The sequence below is a fragment of the Rutidosis leptorrhynchoides genome, chromosome 8 (assembly GCF_046630445.1).
Source record: "Rutidosis leptorrhynchoides isolate AG116_Rl617_1_P2 chromosome 8, CSIRO_AGI_Rlap_v1, whole genome shotgun sequence".
NCBI classification, from domain to species: Eukaryota; Viridiplantae; Streptophyta; class Magnoliopsida; order Asterales; family Asteraceae; genus Rutidosis; species Rutidosis leptorrhynchoides.
In genome coordinates this window covers 33,699,903-33,726,615 of record NC_092340.1, presented here as the reverse complement: position 1 = coordinate 33,726,615, position 26,713 = coordinate 33,699,903, and the positions used below count along the sequence as shown (strand labels likewise).

Below are 26,713 nucleotides of genomic sequence, written 5' to 3'. Positions count from 1 at the left end.
TTATCCCGATCGTCAAATGATTCGGAACACTCTGACTTTCGGTGTCCCTCCTTCCGAAAAACAAAGCACCTGATCGTGCTTGAAGGTACACCCGTACAATCTCGTGCCAAGTGACCTTGTTCTGCACACTTAAAACACATAGGCCCGTGACCTCCCAACTTTTTGGTCTGCTCAGCAATCAACTCGGGACACTCTGACTTTCGGTGTCCTTCCTTTCAGCACTTAAAACTTGCGTCATTGTTAGAAGGCGCATCTGTGCAATCATGCGACAAATGACCCCGCCGTGAACAGTTATAACACGTAGGCACGTAACCTCCCTTACTCTTCTTCTTCACATTCCCGTCGCCATCAGGCGTACTTCTCGTCCTCTTATCAGGAGCACCACGCAACTCTAACATTGCAAGTACTTTTCCATCATCACTGCCTCGAGGTTCGGAAAAACTCTTCTCAAACTCTTCCCTTACGAATTTAGTCACCTGGTCTCGGACCATTTCGGTCACTTGTCCTTTGATTGCCTCTTGGAGTTCTTGCTTAACCTTGTCGGCGAAAACCGAGGCATATCGTTCGAACGAAGCCTCAATCTTTAAAGTTAAATCATCCTTCCCCGCATGAATAGGGTCGTCCGTTCCGTAACCATCTTCCATCTTCATTCTAAGGAATGCAAACGATTAAACCGCGAACGTATAAACCCACACACGCAACATCGCCCCATCTTGCTCAACAATCGCCTTACATCACTTGTTGACACGATTTGCACCCGTAATAAGGTTTGGAAGTCCTTAGTACGTGCACACACCGTATCAACTTGTTAGTACAACGACCGCCTCGCTCGATGATATAAACCAACACAAACAAATATTCTACAGGATATAAACATATGCAAGAATTATATCACAACACAAGTCACAATGCTAGTTAGTTCACCTACACACTAAGGCACTAACCAAGTCCCCGTCCGACCCATTCTCCTACAAGTCCCACAGCAAATAAGCACACAAAAAAAAGTCTAAGTCTAGGCACCTATCTCAAGTCACCTAAATCCCTTAGACCATGCTCTGATATCACTTGAAACGACCCAATCCGTATTTAAACCGGCCATATTTTTTTCTTTATAATACATTAATATTGTTAACATTTAGGTCCCAATTATGTTTCCAAAAACATCTTTAATACAATAGTAGTTTAATAAACTTTAAAACATTTAATACATAAGTTGAAACACATACGGGTATACAACCCGAGACCCGTTTGACATCACCAAAACATACTAATAAGTTTTCCAACAAAAGACCGAGCATGGTGATTGGGAGCGCTACCCAATCCTAATCAAAATTCTAGAGCACAATCCTCTAAAACAACCTGCAAGCACTAGTCCCCACGCTTACCCAAGCTGTCACCTCACGAACCTATAAAAATGTAAACAACGAGAGGGTAAGCTAACACTTAGTGAGTGAAAGTATACTACATACATATGTATGCATAAAATGGACACGCCACACGATAATAAACAAATAGTACATACCAGAGCATCCAAGCATAAAGGCAAGCTAATCTAAGCATACTTGATGTGTGCAGCGGTGTATACAAAATAGATTATATTTTATTACAAAATACTATTAAATACGATACAATTTACACAAGTCATTTATTTATTTATAGAATGGATATACCTAAACCTTACTACAACACTTATAGGCAGTGTACCTTATCGTAGAGTAGTGTAGTTTTTAGTAAGTCCGGTTCGTTCCACAGGGATCCACTTATTGCGTACACTATATTTTTATTACAACTATAATTTTATAAATATATATGTATATATATTAGTATTATTATTATTATTATTATTATAAAAAAGGGGGTTTTACCGTTTAATAACCGGTTTGTCGATTTTAAGTCCTAATGCAAAATATTAAAAATAAATAGAACTTAATTTAAAGTGTAAAGTAAATGATGATAAATAAAAGTGCGATAAAATAAAAGTACGATAATTAAAAGTACGATAATTTAGAATGACGGTAAATAAAAGTACGATGAGATATAAAATAAAAGAATTATGCTTATTTAAACTTCCATAATCATGATGTTTGACGTGTTGATTTTAATTTATTACCAAGGGTTAATTGTCCTTTGTCCTAGATTATTTGATATGTCCATCTGGTTTTGTCCATAATAGTCCATCGGTCATAATTATAAAGTGCGAGAGTCTTCGCCAAATTAACCTTATACCCGAAGTCAAATATTCCAACTAACTGGGGACTTAAACTGTCACAAGGTCTTAATACTTTGTTAATGATTACACCAGGTTATCGACTACGTGTAATCTAAGGTTTTAATACTTTATTAACAATTACACCAATTACCCTTGAATGTAATCCACCCCTGTTTTAATGAGTCCATTGACTATTAATCCAACTCCGTGTCCGGTCAAGTGAACAATTATTAGTATTTATAAATATCCCGCCCACCGTACCCAGTCAAGCGTCAGTAGTTATACATAGATACGTCAAAGTGTAACCTTTATATTAAATTAACAAGATATCATTTAGCTAATTAAATATAAAGCCCATTAATAACCCATCGTCCAATTTCCACAAGTGTCAGTCTTTTGTTCAGAGCCCAATTATGATCCAAAGTCCAATAACCAGTCTTAATATTTAGTCCAACATCATGATTACTTCGGCTTAAATAAGCATAATAATAACTTAGCTACAAGACATTAATTTAAAAAGGAAAAATATAGCTTACAGTGATTATTAATTTCGTAGCGTTACACGGACAGAGCTTCGACTTAAAACCCGTATAACATTCATTTCAATAACCCAACTAACTTATTATTAACTTAAATTAAAATTAAAATTATAAATATAAATATATAAATATAGATTAAGAGATTGAAGTAGAAAAAGGGATGATGAGTTCGGCAGAATGCGCGGCATTTTATAGGCCCATTTTGAACTGTACAGCTCCGTGACTGCGGGATATTGTTCCTCACAGCTCCGCGACTGCGGAGCTTTGGATTTCAGCTCACCAAAATGAATTAAACATGGGCTGCTTAATATTTTATAATATATATATATATATATATATATATATATATATATATATATATATATATATATATATATATATATATATATATATATATATATATAATTAATTATATATTATATTATATTCTTGTGCATATTTGACTTGTAATTTCAGGTCCGTTGATAGTAGGTTCATGTCTCGGTTCCAGATTTTCGAACACTTTTTCATACGATTTAATATCTTGTACTTTGTATTTTGCGGCTTGTACTCTTGTCATTTTTAGACATTTCTTATCAATAATTTGAACCACTTGGATTGTCTCTTGTATATTTGAGCGTTTTGGTCATTTGCGTCTTCAAATTTTCGAATCTGTCTTTTGTCTTCACCTTTTATTATTTAAACGAATATCACTTGTAAATAGAACAATTGCAACTAAAAGCTTGTCTTTCTGGAAGGATAATGCTATGAAATATATGTTCGTTTTTAGCATTATCAAATATTCTCACACTTGAGCGTTGCTTGTCCTCAAGCAATATAGAACTTGAATAAAACTTTACTAGAATCACTTCTTTATTCTTCACACTTTGTACATCAGTAATTTTTATACGGCGGTATGAACAATGATAGTAACAATGTGGTTTACAGTCCCACATGACTATAAAAATTTAGTTCCTTTAGGAATTTGGATCTTTATGAAAACATTTGATCTTTTAAAAATTCAAGCTAGATCTTACTCTAGACAAGTTTTCCGGAATAACCCTTCACCGGTGTTTGCAAAATATTTTTATGGGTTTTGTGGGTTTCTGATTTTAAAATTTTAGCTCAAAACTTATGGTTTTGTGTCACCCACTTGCTAACCTTGTATTAGGAAAGCACACGTCCAGTATACTTGCTCCGTATATTATCTTTCGGTAAACTACCGTCCTGTTGTAAAGGAAAGCGTTGAACAAGCAACTGTTAAGGCAATGTCTAATGACATGCTTTTGATTATGGTCCACAACGTGTCGGATGCAATTACTATCCTTTGTAGGAGCAATAGCAAAGATCACCCTATAATTTTTTAATCTGGCACAAGGTCCTGTCTTTGACCATGCTATGCAACCACCGTTCTTATGGTTGACACCCGATTTGGTTCAGGTGACCTAATAAATTTCGGTGAATTCTTAGGGTTTTACGTTCATTGGTAATGAACGCATTGAAAATAGGTTTTTAAAAAACAAATCGGTTTGTAATTTGATCAAAATATTTTATCGTTCAAGCTCGAGTTTAGATATCATCGAATTTCATGAGTTTGTAATTCTCAATCTTTAAAGTCAATCTCAAGGATTGAGTAATATCAGGCTTAAATGCTGATTTTTAATCTTTAAGGAGATTATCCTTTCTGGGGGTCTGATTCATTAGTCTTATCAAGCTAATTTGTACGGCGCCCTCCCCATTTTAGGAGACAGATCCTCTCATGATTAGGATAAGTCTGATCACATGGCGACCCTATTTAATGCTAAGGTCCGTGGATTTCCTGCTGATTTTAGAGATGACATTTCTAGATTTTTTGCCAACCTACAGCTGGTCTGAATGACAACTTCTTGACCTAAATCATGAAGCGCGTGTCTTTTTCTCGAAAGTCTTTACTTCCTTTTAAATTCCATTTATATTAAAATAAACTGGGTAAAACAGATTAATATCGTCCAAAACAAAAATATCTTCAATTATTTGTACAAAAATATGTGATATATGTTCTAAATAACTTGGTAAATTTTTCCCACACTTGCCTTTTATTTTTCTTTCTTTGCCTTTTTATTCTCTTCTATTCCATTTTAAATGAATTCAAGCGTTTTGGGTTGTTTCTCAATTTATGTCCTTTCCGAGGTAACAATAATTTCGGCGTTAACATCTAGTTTTATCGTTCATAAATATGTATAAACATGATTTTGAGTTTATTTAGTTGAAAATTTTTTATAAATTTTACTAGAAGTGGGTAGTCAGTATATAAGACTAGGACTGTTTTTATTATCAGAGAGCACTAGATTCTAATACAACTACTGCTTTACTAGTAAAATTTTACGGTTGCTATTAAACCAAGTGTATAAGTCAAATGTTTAAAACCCGAAAGAATTTAATCTCTTCTCACACTTAAGATCTTGCAATGCCCTCATTTGCAAGAAATCAGTAAAAATTTAAATTCATGAGGGCGATTAGTGTAAAAAGATGATTAAGATTTACCAAAGTTTCCAAATATATTGTTGTTTGTTTGAATGATAAATGGTGCACATCCTTTGTTCATTCATGCAGTTGTTATTTCACATATATTTTGCATCATATCGTCAAAATTAGTAGCTTTTGCTGAACTTAATGTCAGTCTTTGAAACTGCGCTGTTTTGCCCTGTTTTGCACATGAGATAAACTACAAACATATATACATATATATATATGTATATATATATATATGTATGTATATATATATATATATATATATATATATATATGTATATGTATATGTGTATATATATATACCTATTTTTGAAGTTCGGTGTATCCCCCCCCCCCCACCACGTTCAAAATATATAAAATCTAATATTTAAAATGTTAGAAAACTATTACAATACCGAAATAAGTATTAAAAGTAGTAATATTACAAATAATAAAATAAATAAGACTAAGGAAATTAGGGTTGATCCTGAGTGTACTAGTAGGGGTTTCAAGGTTCGTGGTATATGTTTTGATACCTTTGGAATGGGTCATAAGTAGGAAAAGGTGGTCGTATATCGTCGATCCATGGAGGAAAATAGGCCGGTTCAGTAGGAATGTAGTTCCTACCTTGAGAGGCTAAATAGGGTTTGATATATTTTTGATGATATTGCCAAGCCTGAAACTCATGTTGCATAGCCTGATTGTATGCATTTTGGGCCATTATTCTTTGTATATCTGTCATTTGGTTTCCTCCACCTGCATTACCTTGCTCCTGATCTCGTTCTACCTGTGGATGCGTGCCATCATATGGTACTGCAGCGTTATGATTGATTAAAGAAATTTATACCTTATAAATAAACAGTAAATTTCGCAATGAAGAATTTAATTTTTGTATGATATCAATAATTTCGGTTTATTATACCTAATTTTATTGAATATTAATTTAATAATTTATAGCGAACGATTCAGCGTTTATTATCAAAAGGTTCAAAGCAATAAATAAAAATAAAAACTGTACATACTTACCTGTGAGATAGAATTCTCAGAGACCTGCTTTAGTCGACTCATAGGAGAGTCGTTCGATTTGGTTTTCCATAGCTACATAAGCGTAACCTCGAGTTTTCAATAACTTTTCTTCTAAACATATGAACGGTCCTTCTCTGCATAAATTAACGAATTCAGAATTGGAATGTGTTTGATTGTTCAAACATTTCCCTTTGTGTGACCATTTTCCGCATTTATGACATATTTCAAGGTGTCGTGCTCTTCTTTTTGTTGCGTATTTTGATTTTCCTTTACCAAAATGTATCTTATTATGATCTTTCCTGAGTTGTTTCCTTACTTCGTCTATTTTGCCTCTTATGAATGATACCAGTTCACTCGGGAAGGTGTTATTATTACATTTAGTAATCATAGAATGTAGTAGTAGACCATGGTTCAAATCAAAGGAATTCTTTATCTCGTAAAACTTAAAAAACAAAAGATTCAGAATGGGGGGAGAAGACTAGTTCTTTAGGGTCTGCTAGGGAAAGACCATTCGGATTCCATTCTCGAGAACTACACGAAAACAGAAAATCTAACTCTAGACAACATTATATTATTTCTTAGAACATTTAAATCTCCCCACACTTAGTTAGTTGTGGTGTCGAACTTGTGATTGACTTCATTGTTAATTTCAATTGGACTATCAACAACTTGCATATCTCTGACTTTTGCTTCAAGCCATTTGTTGATTTCCTCTGTAACATTCACAAATTTAACTAACATCGCCTTTTCTTTATGCGAAAAATTGGATACTAATCGGTTGCATAACTTAAAGTTCCCCTTAATCCTAGCATCTTGAATCCGTTTATAAAGTTTCTTCGTTGAACTGTTAAAAACAGGGTCATCTAATTTCGTATCAACAACGGGGTTCTTTGTTATCAGGTCATCATTGGGTGTTACTTCATCTTCCCCACACTTAGGCATTTTTATTGGTTCAACAGTTTTGGTTGGTGAAGATTTAAACTTTCGATTCACAAAGGTGACCGATTTGTCACCATCCCTAAGTGTCATTCTACCTTCTCTTACATCAAAGAACGCTTCGGTGGTTGCTAAAAATGGGCGACCTAAAATCAGAGGAATATCAAGGTCTTCCTCCATATTAATAACTATGAAATCTGCAACAAAGGTCAAACTTCCCACTTTAACAAGTAAATTGTTGGCTATTCCAACCTGGTTGGTTTTAATTTACCAACACCTAATCTTTTGTATAACGAAAGAGGCATAATATTCGCACTTGACCCTAAATCTGCGAGCCCATTATACATAGCACCATTATTAAGCAAACAAGAAATGATAAATTCACCTGGTCTCCCACTTTAGTAGGTGGAGTTGGTTTGGTAACCTTTTTCGGGTGCTCTTTTCTTGGTTCTTTCACTTCTACTTGAACTTCTTGTTTATATTTTTCTTCGTTTCTTAGAATGGGAGGTTTATATAGAAATTCTTCTTCATCACTCCAATTTGAAATCTCTACATCTTCGACTTTTAGTTTTTCACATGTTGAAAACATATTTATGTTTTCATTCTGAGGGTTTTCTTTAGTGGTGAAATTGTGATTAACTTCATTGTCAACTTCCATCGGACCATGAATATAGTGTTTAACTCTGTGACCATTAACTTTAAATTCAATCCCGTTTGAATTTATTAGCTCTATTGTTCCGTATGGGAAAACTCTTTTGACTATAAATGGTCCAGACCATCTCGATTTCAATTTTCCAGGAAATAGCTTGAATCGTGAATTGAAAAGAAGAACTCTGTCTCCTTCCTTAAATTCTTTTGAACTTCTGATTCTTTTATCATGCCATTTCTTCGTTCTTTCCTTATAGATTAACGAATTTTCATATGCATCATGTCTTAATTCTTCTAATTCGTTTAGTTGACTTAACCGTAGACGACCGGCTTCATGCAAATCAATAATACATGTCTTCAAAGCCCAAAATGCTTTGTGCTCAATTTTTACTAGAAGGTGACATGCTTTTCCATAAACGAGTTTAAAAGGTGTGGTTCCAATTGGAGTTTTGTAGGCTGTTCTAAAAGCCCAAAGTGCATCCTCTAATTTCATGGACCATTCCTTAGGAATTGATCCTACAGTATTCTCTAGAATACGTTTTAAAGTTTGGTTAATATTTTCAACTTGTCCACTTGTTTGTGGATGATAAGTGATTGAGATTTTATGAGTTACTCCATATCTTTTGAGAACTTTCTCAAGTTGATTATTACAGAAATGAGTACCCCGATCACTTATTAAAGCTTTCGGTGTTCCGAACCTAGCAAAAAGACGTTTTAAGAAGTTGACTACAACTCGTGCATCGTTAGTTGGGAGAGCTTGTGCTTCCGCCCATTTAGATACATAATCAATGGCAACGAGAATGTAGAGATTATTATGAGATTTTGGAAATGGACCCATAAAGTCAATACCCCAAACGTCAAATACTTCACATACTTGAATGACATTTTGTGGCATTTCATCACATTGACTTATTTTTTCGGCCCTTTGACATGCATCACAGGATTTACAAATAAGGTGTGCGTCTTTGAAAATTGAAGGACAATAGAATCCAGCATCGTAGACTTTCCTTGCTGTGAGTTGAGCCCATAATGCCCTCCTGTTGGTCCTGTGTGACAATGGTTTAAGATTTAACTAGCTTCATCTTCGAATACGCATCGGCATATTATTCCATCGAGACAACTTTTAAACAGATGTGAATCTTCCCAAAAATAGTTTTTTATATCACTAAAGAATTTCTTTCGTTTTTGGTACGACAACCCTTTTTCAAGGAATCCACATACTAAGTAGTTTGAAAAGTCTGCAAACCATGGAATTTCATTATAATCGATCTTCAATAGATATTCATCAGGAAAGTTATCTTGTATGGCCGATTCATTTAGAACTTCTAATTCAGGATTTTCAAGGCGAGAAAGATGATCAGCTGCGAGATTTTCTGCTCCCTTTTTGTCTCGGATTTCAATATCGAACTCTTGTAAGAGTAAGATCTAACAGATTAATCGTGGTTTGGCATCTTGTTTTGAGAATAGGTATCTAAGAGCAGAATGATCAGTATAGACCACCATTTTAGCTAGAATGAGATGTGAACGAAATTTGTCAAAAGCAAAGACAATAGCAAGGAGTTCTTTTTCAGTAGTTGTGTAATTTGTTTGTGCTCCTTGTAACGTCTTACTAGCGTGATAGATAGGTTGAAATTTTTTTTCAATCATTTGTCCTAAAATGGCTCCCATTGTAAAATCACTTGCATCGCACATGAGTTCAAATGGTAGATTCCAATTTGGAGTTATCATGATCGGCGCATTAGTGAGTTTCTCTTTAAGAATATTAAAAGATTTGATGCATTCATCTGAAGAGATGAATGGAGCATCTTTTTCAAGGAGTTTGTTCATTGGAGTGGCAATTAGAAAAATCTTTTATGAAACGTCGGTAAAAACCGGCATGCCCTAGAAAACTCCTAACTCCTCTAACATTGGTGGGATGTGGAAGTTTAGCAATTACATCTACTTTAGCTCTATCCACTTCAATTCCTTCTCTTGAAATTTTATGACCAAGAACGATGACTTCTTTAACCATGAAATGACATTTCTCCCAATTAAGAACTAGATTTGATTTTTCGCATCTAATAAGCATTCGTTCAAGATTAATTAGACATGTTTCAAAAGTATCACCGAAGACTGAAAAGTCATCCATGAAAACTTCCGTGCATTCTTCTATCATGTCGTGAAAAATCGCCATCATGCACCTTTGAAAAGTTGTAGGGGCGTTGCAAAGTCCAAATGGCATGCATTTGTAAGCAAAGGTACCATAAGGGCATGCGAAGGTGGTTTTCTCTTGGTCCTCGGGTGCTATTGAAATTTGAAAGTATCCAGAGAAACCGTCAAGAAAACAATAGTAAATATTCCCAGCTAACCTTTTCAACATTTGATCAATGAAAGGTAAGGGAAAGTGATCTTTTCTGGTGGCGTCATTTAATTTTCTATAATCAATACAAACACGCCATCCTGTTACAGTCCTAGTAGGAATAAGCTCATCTTTTTCATTTGTGATAACAGTAATGCCACCCTTCTTGCGTATGCATTGAACTGGGCTTACCCATAGACTATCAGAGATTGGATAAATTAAACTTGCATCGAGCAGTTTAATAATTTCTTTTTTAACAACATCTTACATATTTGGATTTAGTCTTCGTTGGCGTTGCACATATGTTTTATGACCTTCTTCCATAAGGATTTTATGTGTGCAATACGAAGGACTTATGCCTTTAATGTCATGAATCTTCCATGCAATACCTGGTTTATGAGCTTTTAGCACAGAAATGAGTTGAGATTTTTCATTTTCCGTAAGAGAAGACGATATTATTACAGGTAATTCAGATTCACCATGTAAATAAGCGTATTCCAAATGGTTTGGAAGTGGCTTTAATTCTAATATCGGTGGTTCTTCTATTGATGATTTTTATCGATATCTGTCTTCCTCTTTTAGCATTTGAAGTTCTTCTGTTCCTTGTAATTCTGGAAATTCTTGTAACAATTCTGCATGTGAATCTATAGTTTGAATATAATAACATGTATCATCTGCATATTGCGATTGTTGCATGGCTCTATCAATAGAAAAGGTAACACTCTCGTCCTCTATACTTAGGGTCAGTTTCTTACCAAACACGTCTATTATTGCTTTAGCCGTGTTTAAGAATGGTCTTCCGAATATAAGAGGAACTCGAGAATCTTCTTCCATGTCCAGAATAACAAAGTCTACTGGAAATACTAAAGTACCAACTTTAACTAGCATGTTCTCCATTATCCCTCTAGGATATTTTATTGATCGATCAGCTAGTTGTATGCTTATTCGTGTTGGTTTCAATTCTCCAAGGTCTAGTTTAGCGTATAGTGAATACGGGATTAAATTTATACTAGCACCTAAGTCTGCCAATGCTTCTATTGAACTAAGACTACCCAGAAAACATGGAATTGTGAAACTTCCTTGATCTGATAATTTTTCTGGTATCTTATTCAACAGCACTGCAGAACAATTAGCATTCATTGTAACAGCCGAGAGTTCTTCCATTTTCTTTCTATTTGTGATTAGATCTTTCAGGAATTTAGCATACCTTGGCATTCCCGAAATCACATCAATGAAAGGAAGGTTGACATTTATTTGTTTAAACATATCCAAGAATTTAGATTGCTCGGCTTTAAGTCTTTCTTTTCTCATTTTACTCGGGTAAGGAAGCGGTGGTTGATATGGTTTAACATAAGGTTTAGCCTTAACTGTGTTATCTTCATTAACCTTTTCAACTACCGGTTCTGATTCCTTCTCTTACTCAGGCTATGGTACCTGTGTAGTAGGAATAGAGTCATCAGAAATTACAGGTATTTTAGGTGGTTTAAGTGTAATACCACTTCTTGTGGTAATGGCTTTAGCTGTTTCATTTCGGGGGTTAGCATTTGTATTGCTAGGTAGACTCCCCGGTTTTCTTTCACCAATTAACCTTGCTAGGTTACTCATTTCTTGTTCCAGATTTTGGATTGAAGCTTGTTGATTTCTAAATGCTTGAGCATTTTGTTCATTAGTTTGTTTCTGAGATGTGAAAAACTGCGTTTGAGATTCAACTAGCTTCGACATCATATCTTCTAAATTTGGCTTTTTATCATCGATTTGTGGTGGTTTATTTGGAAAAATAGGTCTTTGCTGGTTGTAAGTATTATTAGATACTTGTTGATTGCTAGGACCTTGTTGGTTATTATATGGAACATTTCGGTTATAATTCTGATTTTGATTGTAGTTTGGCCTTGGTGGTTGATAATTATTTTGATAATTATTTCCTGGCGTTTGGTACATGTATGAAACATTCTCTCTTTGTTCCATAGTTTGTTCAACACTGAGACAATCTTTTGTCAAATGTGGTCCTCCACATTGCTCACAACTAATGCGTATTGCGTGAATATCTTTAGTCATCTTTTCCATTCATCTTTCGAAAGCATCTAACTTTGCGGAAATGGAATCAAAGTCATGGCTAGAATCGGCTCTAGCCGCTTTAGATGAACGAAAAATATCTTTTTTCTGGTGCCACTCATGTGAGTGGGAGGCTGTGTTATCAATAATTTTATGAGTTTCGGTTGAGGTTTTCTTCATAATGGAACCACCAGCTGCTGTGTCGATGTCTTTTCGTGTGGCAACATCGATACCTTGGTAGAATATTTGTACTATTTGATAAGTGTCTAAACCGTGTTGAGGACATACTCTCAACAACTTTCCGAATCTTGTCCACGCTTCATATAATGTTTCATTTGGCTTTTGCGCGAACGTAACAATTTCTCCTTGAAGTCTAACGGCTTTAGATGCCGGAAAGAATCTTTTAAGAAATTTTTCAACTAAAACATCCCATGTATCAATCGCTCCTTCAGGTAATGATTCTAACCAATCTTTGGCTTCTCCCTTTAAAGTCCAGGGAAACAACATTGATAGTGCTCCAAATGAACATATATTTAGTAGCAATATCCTTCCAATATGTAAAGTTTTCAGTTGCAATTGTTCTATTTTCAAGTAATATTCGTTTAAATAAATAAGTGCGAAGACAAAAGGCGAAAATGAAGATTTGAAGACGCAAACGTCCAAAAAGCTCAAATGTACAAGATACAATTCAAGTGGTTCAATTTATTAATAAGAAACGTCTAAAAATGACAAGAGTACAAGTTGTGAAACTCAAAGTACAAGATATTAAATTGTACGAAAAGGTGTTCGAAAATCCGGAACCGAGACATGAACCAACTATCAACGCCCGACGCAACGGACCAAAAATTACAAGTCAACTATGCACAAGAATATAATATAATATATAAATAATTATATAAAATTATATATATATATATATATATATATATATATATATATATATATATATATATATATATATATATATATATATATATATATATATATTATATTATATTATATAATAAAAATGTCGGCAAGCAAATGGCCAAAAGTTGGTGAGCTGGAGTGCGTCACTTCGCGATCTCGGAGCTGGAAGGCACAAATGCTTCGCGATCTCGGAGCAGTCATTTCAGAAAATGCCTATAAAAGGCCACGAAATCTGCCGAGTTCTTTGCACCATATCAAACTCTCTATCTCTGTAATATATATATATATATATATATATATATATATATATATATATAATATTTATATATATAATATAAATTAGTTTAGTTTTATATTAGTTAGTTTGGGCTATGTAACGGTTAATTTACGGGTTCTAAAGTCGAAATTCTGTCCGTGTAACACTACACGATAAATAATCAATGTAAGTTATGTTCTCCTTTTTAAATTAATGTCTCGTAACTAAGTTATTATTATGCTTTTTTAAATCGAAGTAATCATGATGTTAGGCTAAATATTAAGATTGGGTAATTGGGCTTTGTACCATAATTGGGGTTTGGATAAAAGACCGACACTTGTGGAAATTGGACTATGGGCTATTAATGGGCTTTATATTAAAATAACGATACCTCATTAATTTAATATAAAGGTTACAATTTGACGTATCTATATATAACTACATACGCTTAATCGGATACGATGGGCGGGATATTTATAAGTACTAATGATTGTTCATTTGACCGGACACGGGGATGGATTATTAGTTAATGGACTCGTTAAAACAGGGGTAGATTACATTCAAGGGTAATTGGTGTAATTGTTAATAAAGTATTAAGACCTTGGATTACACACAGTCGATAACCTGGTGTAATCATTAAACAAAGTTTTAAGACCTTGTTACAGTTCGAATCCCCAATTAGTTGGAATATTTGACTTCGGGTATAAGGTTAATTTGGCGAAGACCCTCGCACTTTATAATTATGACCGATGGACTATTATGGATAAAACCAGATGGACTTATTGAATAATCCAGGACAAATGACAATTAAACCAGGGTAATAAATTAAATCAAAAAGTCAAACATCATGATTACGGAAGTTTAAATAAGCATAATATATTTTATTTTATATTTCCTCGTACTTTTATTTATTGTCATTTTAATTATTGTTATTTATTTTATCGTTAGTTAAATATCATCATTTACTTTACGCTTTGCTTAAAATATAAAATTGACAAACCGGTCATTAAACGGTAAACCCCCTTTTATATATTATTACTATGTATAATATATTTTGTACAAATATAATTGTTTAAAAATATAGTGTAAAATAAGTCGTCTCCCTGTGAAACGAACTGGACTTACTAAAAACTATACTACTCTATGATTAGGTACACTGCCTATAGTGTTATAGCAAGGTTTAGGTATATCCCATCTGTAAATAAATAAATAAAACTTGTTTAATTTTTAATAGTATTTAGTAATAAATATATAACTATTTCGTACCCCCATGCTACATCATCAAGTTTTTGGCGCCGCTGCCGGGGACTCGGCGAAACGCTATTTTTTTAATCTATATTTGTATAAATATATTTGTATATAATTTTTAGAAAAACAATATAAAATTAAAAAAAAAACGAGTTTAAGTTGAACCTGCATACTCCGAGATCGCGGAGATGTACCCCTTCATTCTATGCGATCGCGTATCTGTACCTGACAGGTCAACCAGTGCATTTAATGCGAATTTAGGGTTTATTTTTATATATTATTTATTATTTAGGGTTTAATTTATATATTAATATAATTAGTTTTTAGTTTTAATATATAATTTGTAATTTTAAGATTAATTAAATGCTATGAATATTTTTATATACTAATAATATAAAAATAATATTTTTATAAAATTGTATTTTTATAACATTAATTTTATTTTCATATTTTGTATCTTTTTAATTGTTTATTCGTAATATTTGTATTTTTATCGTTCGTAATTAGTTTTAAGACTAGTATTTTGCCGTAGTAATTTTTATTTTTAGATTTTTAGGCTTTGCCGTAAAATCCCTTAAGTGCTTTTTCTTTAGACTAAGATTTAGGTGCTTTAGAGTTTTGCGACGCTGTTTATAAATTTTAGTTCCTTTTAAGTTTCGACGCGCTACTCTATTTTTATTTTTCGACTCCTTGTTTTTCGACGCACTTTTTCTTTTTCTTTTCGACGCTCTAATTTTTTTTAAGGACTTAGAAATTTTCTCTACTTCTTCTCTAATAATTCAAAACGAAAAATTATTTTAAGCGGTTAAATTGATAGACATCCAAATTTTCTGCTTCGTAGTAATAGTTTGATTTGTTAGTGGCTGAGTTGTGAGCTTCCGATTTAAAGGGTTCTGGCTCCCTGCTACATCTTTTGGCTATTCGAAACGTGGGCAAAAGCAGAAAAGTCTATTAATTTGTTAACTTTAAATAATTTTTATCTTTTTATAACTAATAGGATAATTAGTGAATGCACCACATTGTAGCTAAAATTTGGCCATCGCAATAAAATGGAAAATTTTGAAAACAAGGCCTTGGAAACTCCTTTTGAACTCCAAAATCAATTAAATCAAAACTCTCAAACGGGTGTTGATGACAATTCATTCGGTCAATCTTGGATCACCAATGACGAAACAATAACTGGTTGTGAAATCTGTGGAGATTATCACTCAACATGGAAATGTTATTATTACGTTCCTATGGAAAACTACTCACCCACAGAACCTGAATGGAATGATTATGAAGAATACAATTCAAATTAGGATTATTCCCAAGAATATATCCAAACTCAACAACCAGATAACGAGGAAAATTATGTGCCTAAAAATTCTTTAGATTATATGAAAATCAAACTCGAAGAACTTGATGCTCAAAATGAAAAAATGAGAGAGTTTGTAAATAGGCAAGCTGAAACTCTATCAGATTACACACCTGTTGATCTGAGGAGTCGTGTGCAAGAAAATCTCATATCATCGAATTTTGATGAATTCGAGAGCTCCGAAATCACCAATTATCCCGATGATACTTTTTATTCAGTCTTACCAATTTCACAACATATCGACACATTATCCACTACCGACGAAATCATCAATCCATCAATGGATGAAGAAGAAATAAGGGTGACAAATTGGTACTCTTGGGAAAACGATAACGTTGAAAACTTTACCCCCGAGACCAAAGTAGTGGGACCAATAAGTACCGTTAGTGAAGAAGAATTTGCTTCGATCCCGAAATTCACCATTCCACAACCTTCCAACCCAATATTCTCAATAGACGAGTCATCTACCGAAGATGAACTACGAGCTGTAATAGATAATGACACCTCGGATTTCACCCAATTGATTAATAGAGGTGAAAACTTTGATCCCGAGAATAAATGAAAGGAAATGTTAGGAATTGTCCACCCTATAGTATGTATGTCGGTGTATATCGATCCATTTGACCAAGAACCAGAAAAGAGACATATACATTTACTAAAAGCTACACTTAAAAAAGAATTAAGTAGTGACGATCGGGTGGGTCTAAACTTTAAACCCATTGATATATTATACACCACCCGAGATGTAAATAACTGGCTCACTATTCTAATTCGTGGAACTTATTCTACCGACTTCACATGTCGTCAGCTAAGTGTGGGGAAGTCTAACCCCACTTAAAGTTAAATTCGGGGTTCGGGTTAGTGCATAACTCGTTAATAAATATGCATAATAAGTAAGGGTAAAAGACGCATTTTCAAATATTAGCAAACAGTTCAGAAAAGCAACCATTTTTGAAGAAAAAAAACATGTGTGATAATACAAGAAGGAATGAACGATGAGGTGCACCATCTATCATCCTGCAATTCTATGGTATCTTTAACTACTTTTCTACACTAATCACCCTCATGAATTTATAATTATAGTCTGACTTCATGCAAATGAGGGCATTGCATGATCTCAAGTGTGGGGAAGGGTTATAAATTCTCTCGGGTTTATACTTGTCTTATTTTCTAAAATTAATGAAAATTTTTCAACTAAATGAATTCAAAATCATGTTTATACATATTTATGAACGATAAAACTAGGTGTTAATGCCGAAATTATCGTTACCTCGAAAAGGACATAAATTGAGAAACAACTAAAATGCTTGAATTTATTTATTAAGATATAAAAAGATGTATGAAAAAAAGCCAAGTGTGGAGAGAATGTACCAAGTTATTCAATTAAAAACTATCTATCACATGTTTCTGTAAAGTTATTGCAGGTGTTTTTATTTTGGACTAAATTAACTGTTTTACCCGGTTTACTGTAATATATTTAAGAGAGATGGATCTACACGATGAATCAATTTCATCATTAAAAGGAAGTAAAGTCTTCCGAAAAAGACACGCGCTTCTTGATTTAGGTCAAGAAGTTGTCGTCCAGACCAGCTGTAGGTTGACGAAAAATCTAGAAAAGTCATCTCTAAAATAAGCAGGAAATCCACGGACCTCAACATCAAACAGGGTCGCCATGTGGTCAGACTTATCCTAACCATGAGAGGATCTGTCTTGTAAAATGAGGAGGGTGTCGTGCAAATTAGCTTGATAAGACTAATGAATCAGACCCCCAGAAAGGATAATCTCCTTAAAGATTAAAAATCAGCTTTAAGCCTGATATTACTCAATCCTTGAGATTGACCTTAAAGATTGAGAATTACAAACTCATGGAATTCAATGATATCTAAACTCGAGCTTGAACGAGAAAATATTTTGATCAAAAATAAAACCGATTTGTTTTCTGAAAACCCATTTTCAATGCGTTCATTACCATTGAACGTAAAATCCTGAGAATTCACAAGAATTCATTAGGTCACCTGAACCAAATCAGGTGTCAACCGTAAGAACGGTGGTTACATAGCATGGTCACCTTGTGCCAGACCGAAAAAATCATAGGATGATCTTTACTATTGCTCCTACAAAGGATAGTACTAGCATCCGACACGTTTTGGGACCATAATCAAATGCATGTCATTAGACATTGCCTTAACAGTTGCTTGTTCAACGCTTTCCTTTACAACCGGACGGTAGTTTGCCGAAAGGTAATACACGGAGCAAGTATACTGGACGTGTTGCTTTTCCAATACAAGGATAGCAAGTGGGTGACACAAAACCATAAGTTTTGAACTAAAATTTTCAAATCTGAAACCCACCAAACCCACAAAAACATTTTGCAAACATCGGTGAAGGGTTATTCAGGAAAACTTATCTAAGGTAAAAGCTAGAATGAATTTTTAAAAGATCAAATGTTTTCATAAAGATCCAATTTCCTTAAGGATCTAAATTTTTATAGTCATGTGGGACTGTAAACCACATCGTTACTATCATTGTTTATACCGCCGTATCAAAATCACTGATGTATAAAGTGTGAAGAATAAAGAAGTGATTCGTGTGATTTAATTTCAAGTTTTGTATTGCTTGAGGACAAGCAACGTTCAAGTGTGGAGATATTTGATAGTGCTCCAAATGAACATATATTTAGTAGCAATATCCTTCCAATATGTAAGTTTTCAGTTGCAATTGTTCTATTTTCAAGTAATATTCGTTTAAATAAATAAGTGCGAAGACAAAAGGCGAAAACGAAGATTTGAAGACGCAAACGTCCAAAAAGCTCAAATGTACAAGATACAATTCAAGTGGTTCAATTTATTGATAAGAAACGTCTAAAATGACAAGAATACAAGTTGTGAAACGCAAAGTACAAGATATTAAATTGAACGAAAAGGCGTTCGAAAATCCGGAACCGAGACATGAACCGACTATCAACGCCCGACGCAACGGACCAAAAATTACAAGTCAACTATGCACAAGAATATAATATAATATATAAATAATTATATAAAATTATATATATATTATATTATATAATAAAAACGTCGGCAAGCAAATGGCCAAAAGTTGGTGAGCTGGAGTGCGTCACTTCGCGATCTCGGAGCTGGAAGGCACAAATGCTTCGCGATCTCGGGGCAGTCATTTCAGAAAATGCCTATAAAAGGCCACGAAATCTGCAGAGTTCTTTGCACCATATCAAACTCTCTATCTCTGTAATATATATATATATATATATATATATATATATATATATATATATATATATATATATATATATATATATATATATATATAATATTTATATATATAATATAAATTAGTTTAGTTTTATATTAGTTAGTTTGGGCTATGTAACGGTTAATTTACGGGTTCTAAAGTCGAAATTCTGTCCGTGTAACACTACGCGATAAATAATCAATGTAAGTTATGTTCTCCCTTTTAAATTAATGTCTCGTAACTAAGTTATTATTATGCTTATTTAAATCGAAGTAATCATGATGTTAGGCTAAATATTAAGATTGGGTAATTGGACTTTGTACCATAATTGGGGTTTGGATAAAAGACCGACACTTGTGGAAATTGGACTATGGGCTACTAATGGGCTTTATATTAAATTAACGAAACCTCATTAATTTAATATAAAGGTTACAATTTGACGTATCTATATATAACCACATACGCTTAATCGGATACGATGGGCGGGATATTTATAAGTACTAATGATTGTTCATTTGACCGGACACGGGGATGGATTATTAGTTAATGGACTCGTTAAAACAGGTGTAGATTACATTCAAGGGTAATTGGTGTAATTGTTAATAAAGTATAAAGACCTTGGATTACACACAGTCGATAACCTGGTGTAATCATTAAACAAAGTTTTAAGACCTTGTTACAGTTCGAATCCCCAATTAGTTGGAATATTTGACTTCGGGTATAAGGTTAATTTGGCGAAGTCTCTCGCACTTTATAATTATGACCGATGGACTATTATGGACAAAACCAGATGGACTTATCGAATAATCCAGGACAAAGGAAAATTAACCCAGGGTAATAAATTAAATCAAAAAGTCAAACATCATGATTATGGAAGTTTAAATAAGCATAATATATTTTATTTTATATTTCCTCGTACTTTTATTTATTGTCATTTTAATTATTGTTATTTATTTTATCGTTAGTTAAATATCGTCATTTACTTTATGCATCGCTTAAAATATAAAATCGACAAACCGGTCATTAAACGGTAAACCCCCTTTTATATATTATTACTTTGTATAATATATTTTGTACAAATATAATTGTTTAAAAATATAGTGTAAAATAAGTCGTCTCCGTGTGGAACGAACCGGACTTACTAAAAATTATACTACTCTACGATTAGGTACACTGCCTATAGTGTTATAGCAAGGTTTAGGTATATCCCATCTGTAAATAAATAAATAAAACTTGTTTAATTTTTAATAGTATTTAGTAATAAATATATAACTATTTCGTACCCCCACGCTACATCATCAAACATGAGATAGATCTGTTCATCCTCAACTTCTCTGATTTTAAATAGAGTACAGATCCTATTAAAGGTACGAAGATGTTCATTTGGATCTTCTTTTGGTGTACCACTAAATTGCCATTGATTAGTTACCATGTGTAGGATTTGTCCTTTGATTTCATAATCTGGCACATTAATGTCTGGTTGAGTAATGGCATGACCTTGGCCCGTGGGTGTGGCTCTCATTCGATCTTCCATACTTAGAGGTTCCGGATTTTCCATGATTGAATTTGTTGAATCTGAATCACTAGAGGATTCTGATTTAATGGTTTCTTCCTCGATAATCTCCGGATGAATAATTTGTGGTTCAGGAGGAATGATTAGTGGTTCAGGATCTCTGAATTGTCCTTGAATATCCTCCGGGTTCTCAATTGTGAAGTCGGGTTCAAAAAATGGATTAATGAAAATTTGAATTGGAGTACTCGTTCGACTAGATGATGATTATAAAGAAAAATCAACGGCGACAATATTGGCTAGATGTCTTGATCGAGTTACAGGTGGTGAACGTATGAACGGTGGTGAACGTTTTGCTCGGTGAATTCACTGAATATCCTATTAGAAATTATATAAGTTATCAAATTAATAGACTTCTCTGCTTTTGCCCACGTTTCGAATAGCCAAAAGATGCAGCAGGGAGCCAGGATCCTTTAAATCGGAAAATCCACAACTCAGCCACTAACAAATCCAACTATTACTACGAAGCAGAAAATTTTGGATGTCTATCAATTTAACCGCTTAAAATAATTTTTCGTCGAAATTTAAAGAAAATAAAAAGTCTATGTCCTAAAAACTAGAACGTAGAAAAGAGAAAGCGCGTCGAAAAATAAGAGTCGAAAAACAAACGTCGAAAAACAAAAGTCGAAAAATAAAAATAAGAAAGTAAAGCATCGAAACTTAAAAGTCTAAAAACTAAATATTAAAACTTGTGTCTAAATGTATTAAAGCTTAAAAGGAATTCTAAACGGAAAACGACAATTACTTAAAAAGGCACTAAAATTTAAAAACTGTGTCGCAAAATTCTAAAGCGCCTAAATCTTAATTTAAAGAAAAAGCACTTAGAGGGATTTTACGGCAAAGCCTAAAAATCTAGAGATACTATGGCAACATACTAAGTTTAAAACTAAATACGAACGATAAATGTACAAATTACGAATTAAATGATAAAAAAGATGCAAAATATAAAAATAAAACTAAAGTTATAAAAATACAATTTTATAAAAATATTATTTTTATTTTATAAAAATATTATTCTATATATTTAATAATAATATTTAAACTTAATATTACAAATTATAAATTAAAACTAGATATAAATATATGTTAATTAATTAAACACCCTAATTAGGTTTAATAATAATAATTATAATTAATTAAAACACTAAATTCGTAATTAATGCAGTCCAAGGTTCAACCTGTCAAACAGGCTCCGCGACTGCAGTTTTTTTTGTGCCAGAGAGCCTCCGCGACTGCGGAGTAATGCAGGCTCAGAATGCTTGCTGGTTCAAAAATGCAGTTTCAGTTTTTGATATATATATATATATATATATATATATATATATATATATATATATATATATATATATATATATATATATATATATATATATATATATATATATATATATATATATATATATTAATTTATAGAAAATATTATATAATTTAACTAAATCTTATATTTTAAAAAAAATTACTTATTAGTTTTTATAACTTAAAAAAATAAACTTTTTAATTTAAACACTTAAAAGTATAGAAATTTATTATTATTTATTATATATTTTTGTATTTTTATGTTTAAAACTTATTATATTTTTACAAAAATAGATTAAACACTTAAATTTTTTTTATATAGCGTTTCGCTTTCAGGTTCCCCGGAAGCGGCGCCAAAAATACTTGATGTGTGCAGTGGTGTATACGAAATAGATAATATTTTATTACAAAATACTATTAAATACGATACAATTTACACAAGTTATTTATTTATTTATAGAATGGATATACCTAAACCTTGCTACAACACTTATAGGCAGTGTACCTAATCGTAGAGTAGTGTAGTTTTTAGTAAGTTCGGTTCGTTACACAGGGATCCACTTATTGCGTACACTATATTTTTATTACAACTATAATTGTATATATATATATATATATATATATATATATATATATATATATATATATACATTAGTAGTATTATTATTATTATAAAAAGGGGGTTTTACCGTTTAATGACCGATTTGTCGATTTTAAGTCCTAATGCAAAATATTAAAAATAAATAGAACTTAATTTAAAGCGTAAAGTAAATGACGATAAATAAATATGCGATAAAATAAAGGTACGATAATTAAAAGTACGATAATTTAGAATGACGGTAAATAAAAGTACGATGAGATATAAAATAAAAGAATTATGCTTATTTAAACTTCCGTAATCATGATGTTTGACGTGTTGATTTTAATTTATTATCAAGGGTTAATTGTCCTTTGTCCTAGATTATTTGATATGTCCATCTGGTTTTGTCCATAATAGTCCATCGGTCATAATTATAAAGTGCGAGAGTCTTCGCCAAATTAACATTATACCCGAAGTCAAATATTCCAACTAATTAGGGACTTAAACTGTAACAAGGTCTTAATACTTTGTTAATGATTACACGAGGTTATCGACTGCGTGTAATCCAAGGTTTTAATACTTTGTTAACAATTACACCAATTACCCTTGAATGTAATCCACCCCTGTTTTAATGAGTCCATTGACTATTAATCCATCCCCGTGTCCGGTCAAATGAACAATTATTAGTATTTATAAATATCCCGCCCACCGTACCCAGTCAAGCATATGTTGTTATACATAGATACGTCAAATTGTAACCTTTATATTATATTAACAAGATATCATTTAGCTAATTAAATATAAAGCCCATTAATAGCCCATAGTCCAATTTTCACAAGTGTCGATCTTTTGTTCAAACCCCAATTATGGTCCAAAGCCCAATAACCCAGTCTTAATATTTAGTCCAACATCATGATTACTTCGGCTTAAATAAGCATAATAATAACTAACTACAAGACATTAATTTAAAAAGGAAAAACATAGCTTACAGTGATTATTAATTTCATAGCGTTAGACGGACAGAGTTCCGACTTAAAACCCGTAAAACATTCGTTACAATAACCCAACTAACTTATTATTAATTTAAAATTAAAATTAAAATTATAAATATAAATATATAAATATAGATTAAGAGATTGAAGTAGAAAAAGGGATGATGAGTTCGACAGAATGTACGGCCTTTTATAGGCCCATTTTGAACTGTACAGCTCCGTGACTGCGGAGATATTGTTCCTCACAGCTCCGCGACTGCGGATATTTGGATTCTCGCTCACCAAAATGAATTAAACGTGGGCTGCTTAATATTTTATAATATAATATATATATATATATAAAATTAATTATATATTATATTATATTCTTGTGCATAGTTGACTTGTAATTTCAGGTCCGTTGAGTCGTACGTTGATAGTTGGTTCATGTCTCGGTTTCGGATTTTCGAACTCCTTTTCGTACGATTTAATATCTTGTACTTTGCGGTTTACGGCTTGTACTCTTGTCATTTTTAGACGTTTCTTATCAATAATTTGAACCACTTGGATTGTATCTTGTATATTTGAGCGTTTTGGTCATTTGCGTCTTCAAATTGTCGAATCTGTCTTTCGTGTTCACCTTTTATTATTTAAACGAATATCATTTGTAAATAGAACAATTGCAACTAAAAGCTTGTCTTTCTGAAAGGATAATGCTATAAAATATATGTTCATTTTGAGCATTATCAATACCGTACAATCACTCTACAACAAGCTAACAATATCAACAAAGTAAGTACACCAACGATGATATGTACAACGCCAGAAAGCTACACCCCGAGGGTTAGCTACACCACAACATTACATCAATATATATATATATATATATATATATATATATATATATATATATATATATATATATATATATATATATATATATATATATATATATATATATATATATATATATATATATATATATTTATATATAAAGCGTAAACTGCCCAAGGTTAACCCCTTAACCCAATACCAAATGAAGATTGGCCGAACTACACGAGCCTTAGTAAATCCGCATCCACACGAGACTACTATCTTCAATAACACAACAACATCGAGGTTGGCCGAACTACACGAGCCTTAGTAAATCCGCATCGACACGAGACTACTACCTTAATAAGATGACCGAACTACACGTGTCATCGTGAATCCGCATCCACACGTGATTCAATTCCCAAATCAAAACCCACATCATCGGGGTTACTCAACCGCAACTTAATACCAACCCTTTGCCATTGGGGTTATATAATCCACATCACAAGCATATGTGATAACGTACACAAAAAGTGTGCACCTCGCCAAAGGTGGTCAAACAAAACGCACAACCGTGCCAATTGGACCTATACACAAGTCCATCAATTCCACCTATATGTAAAGTGATAACTATAGCCGAGAATCACTTCACTCAACCCGCACCCATCATACACATACACATGCACATAGGATATTAACACTCACCTTGAAGTCTTGATGGATGCCAAACCAAACTCCGCAATCGCTAATGGAAAATACCTATTCCATTCATCACATAATGAGTAACACAATTAGGGTGGATATACAAATCAACCCAAATTGACAACTAGTGCAATTTCGACCCAAATGCACTTCTAACCACAACCAGCGCCCAAACTAACCAATAATCACTAACACTAGTGACAATGGTCTTAATATGCCAATTAAACCCAAACACAAGTGTTAAACACTTATCATTCTCAAAATCACCCATAAACCCTAATTTGACCCATAAGAAGTCAACATCTCATCATTAACAAGTTTGGACACCAAAACACCACCAACACAAGTTTATACTTCAACTTAACTAATTTTAAGTTTATAAACTCAACTAAAATGACAATCGGGCATAAACATCATGAAACCCTAATTTTGACTCTATTCAAAATTAGTCAACCACATGAACCCTAAAGGCTTCCAACACCTCAATAATCACTAAGTACTAGTGATTACACCCACTTGCAAGTCTTACAAGCTTACACTTGATCACCAAACCCAAAACCCGCCAACATCAACAATAAACCCGAATCTTGGTGTTAATCTTCAATTAACAACTAATGGGGTTTCATTTATGAACATACAATCAAAGCCCTAAATTACGAACATGAAGCTTAAGAACGAATTTCGGAATTAGAGCTTACCGCTAGTAATACCTTGTAGCTAAGAACGAGAAGAATAAAGTTGCCTCTTACGCTTTCGATCAAAACCCGCTCCTTCCTTTCCAATAATCCCTTTGAATCAATTGGGGTTTGAAGTTTTGAGAGGAAAATGAGAAAGAAAAGGAAAATGAAATGAAATGAGTGGATGGGATTTAAGATCACAAATCTGGCACACACGCGAAATGACCAAAATGCCCTCGAACCCTCTTAAAATTACAATTTTCGGTACCAGCTTGCCAGCATGGTCGCGCCGCGACTATTCTCCTCCACGCCGCGAGTTTACCCATGGTTTGGGACCTGTGTGTCGAGCCATCTGATCCTGGAACCTGTTCATTGCTTCGTCGCGGCTCCCCCTGTCGCGCCGCGACCTAAGGTGGGTTTTTGTCCAATTTTCATGTACTTGAACTCCAACACACGAACTTGTCTCAAACCCTTCATACATTAGTCATACATACCCGATACACCTATATATCATATACGGGGAAAACGGGGTGTTACATCGAGGTACTGACCTAAATATGCCATGAACGACTCCACGTATTATCTTTAAAATGAGCAAATGCACAACGGAAGATTTCTTTAATACCTGAGAATAAACATGCTTAAAAGTGTCAACCAAAAGGTTGGTGAGTTCATAGGTTTGTCATAAACATTGATTTCAATAATTTTAATAGACCACAAGATTTCATTTATTCAAAAAACATCATACAGACATTTCGCAATCTGCATAAAAATCATTCATATGGTGAACACCTGGTAACCGACCTTAACAAGATGCATATAGAATATCCCCATCATTCCGGGACTCTCATCGGATATGATAAATCGAAGT

At 33.2% G+C, this 26,713-nt stretch overlaps 1 non-coding gene and 1 pseudogene across 1 annotated transcript; one reads left to right on the top strand and one right to left on the bottom strand.

Moving 5' to 3' along the window:
- The window catches only part of LOC139863290 (uncharacterized), a 158,922-nt pseudogene that overhangs the window by 86,009 nt on the left and 46,200 nt on the right, over window positions 1-26,713 (bottom strand).
- LOC139865081 (small nucleolar RNA R71) lies at window positions 12,486-12,592 on the top strand. The gene has a single exon (XR_011764610.1). It is a non-coding gene; the product is annotated as a small nucleolar RNA R71 (small nucleolar RNA).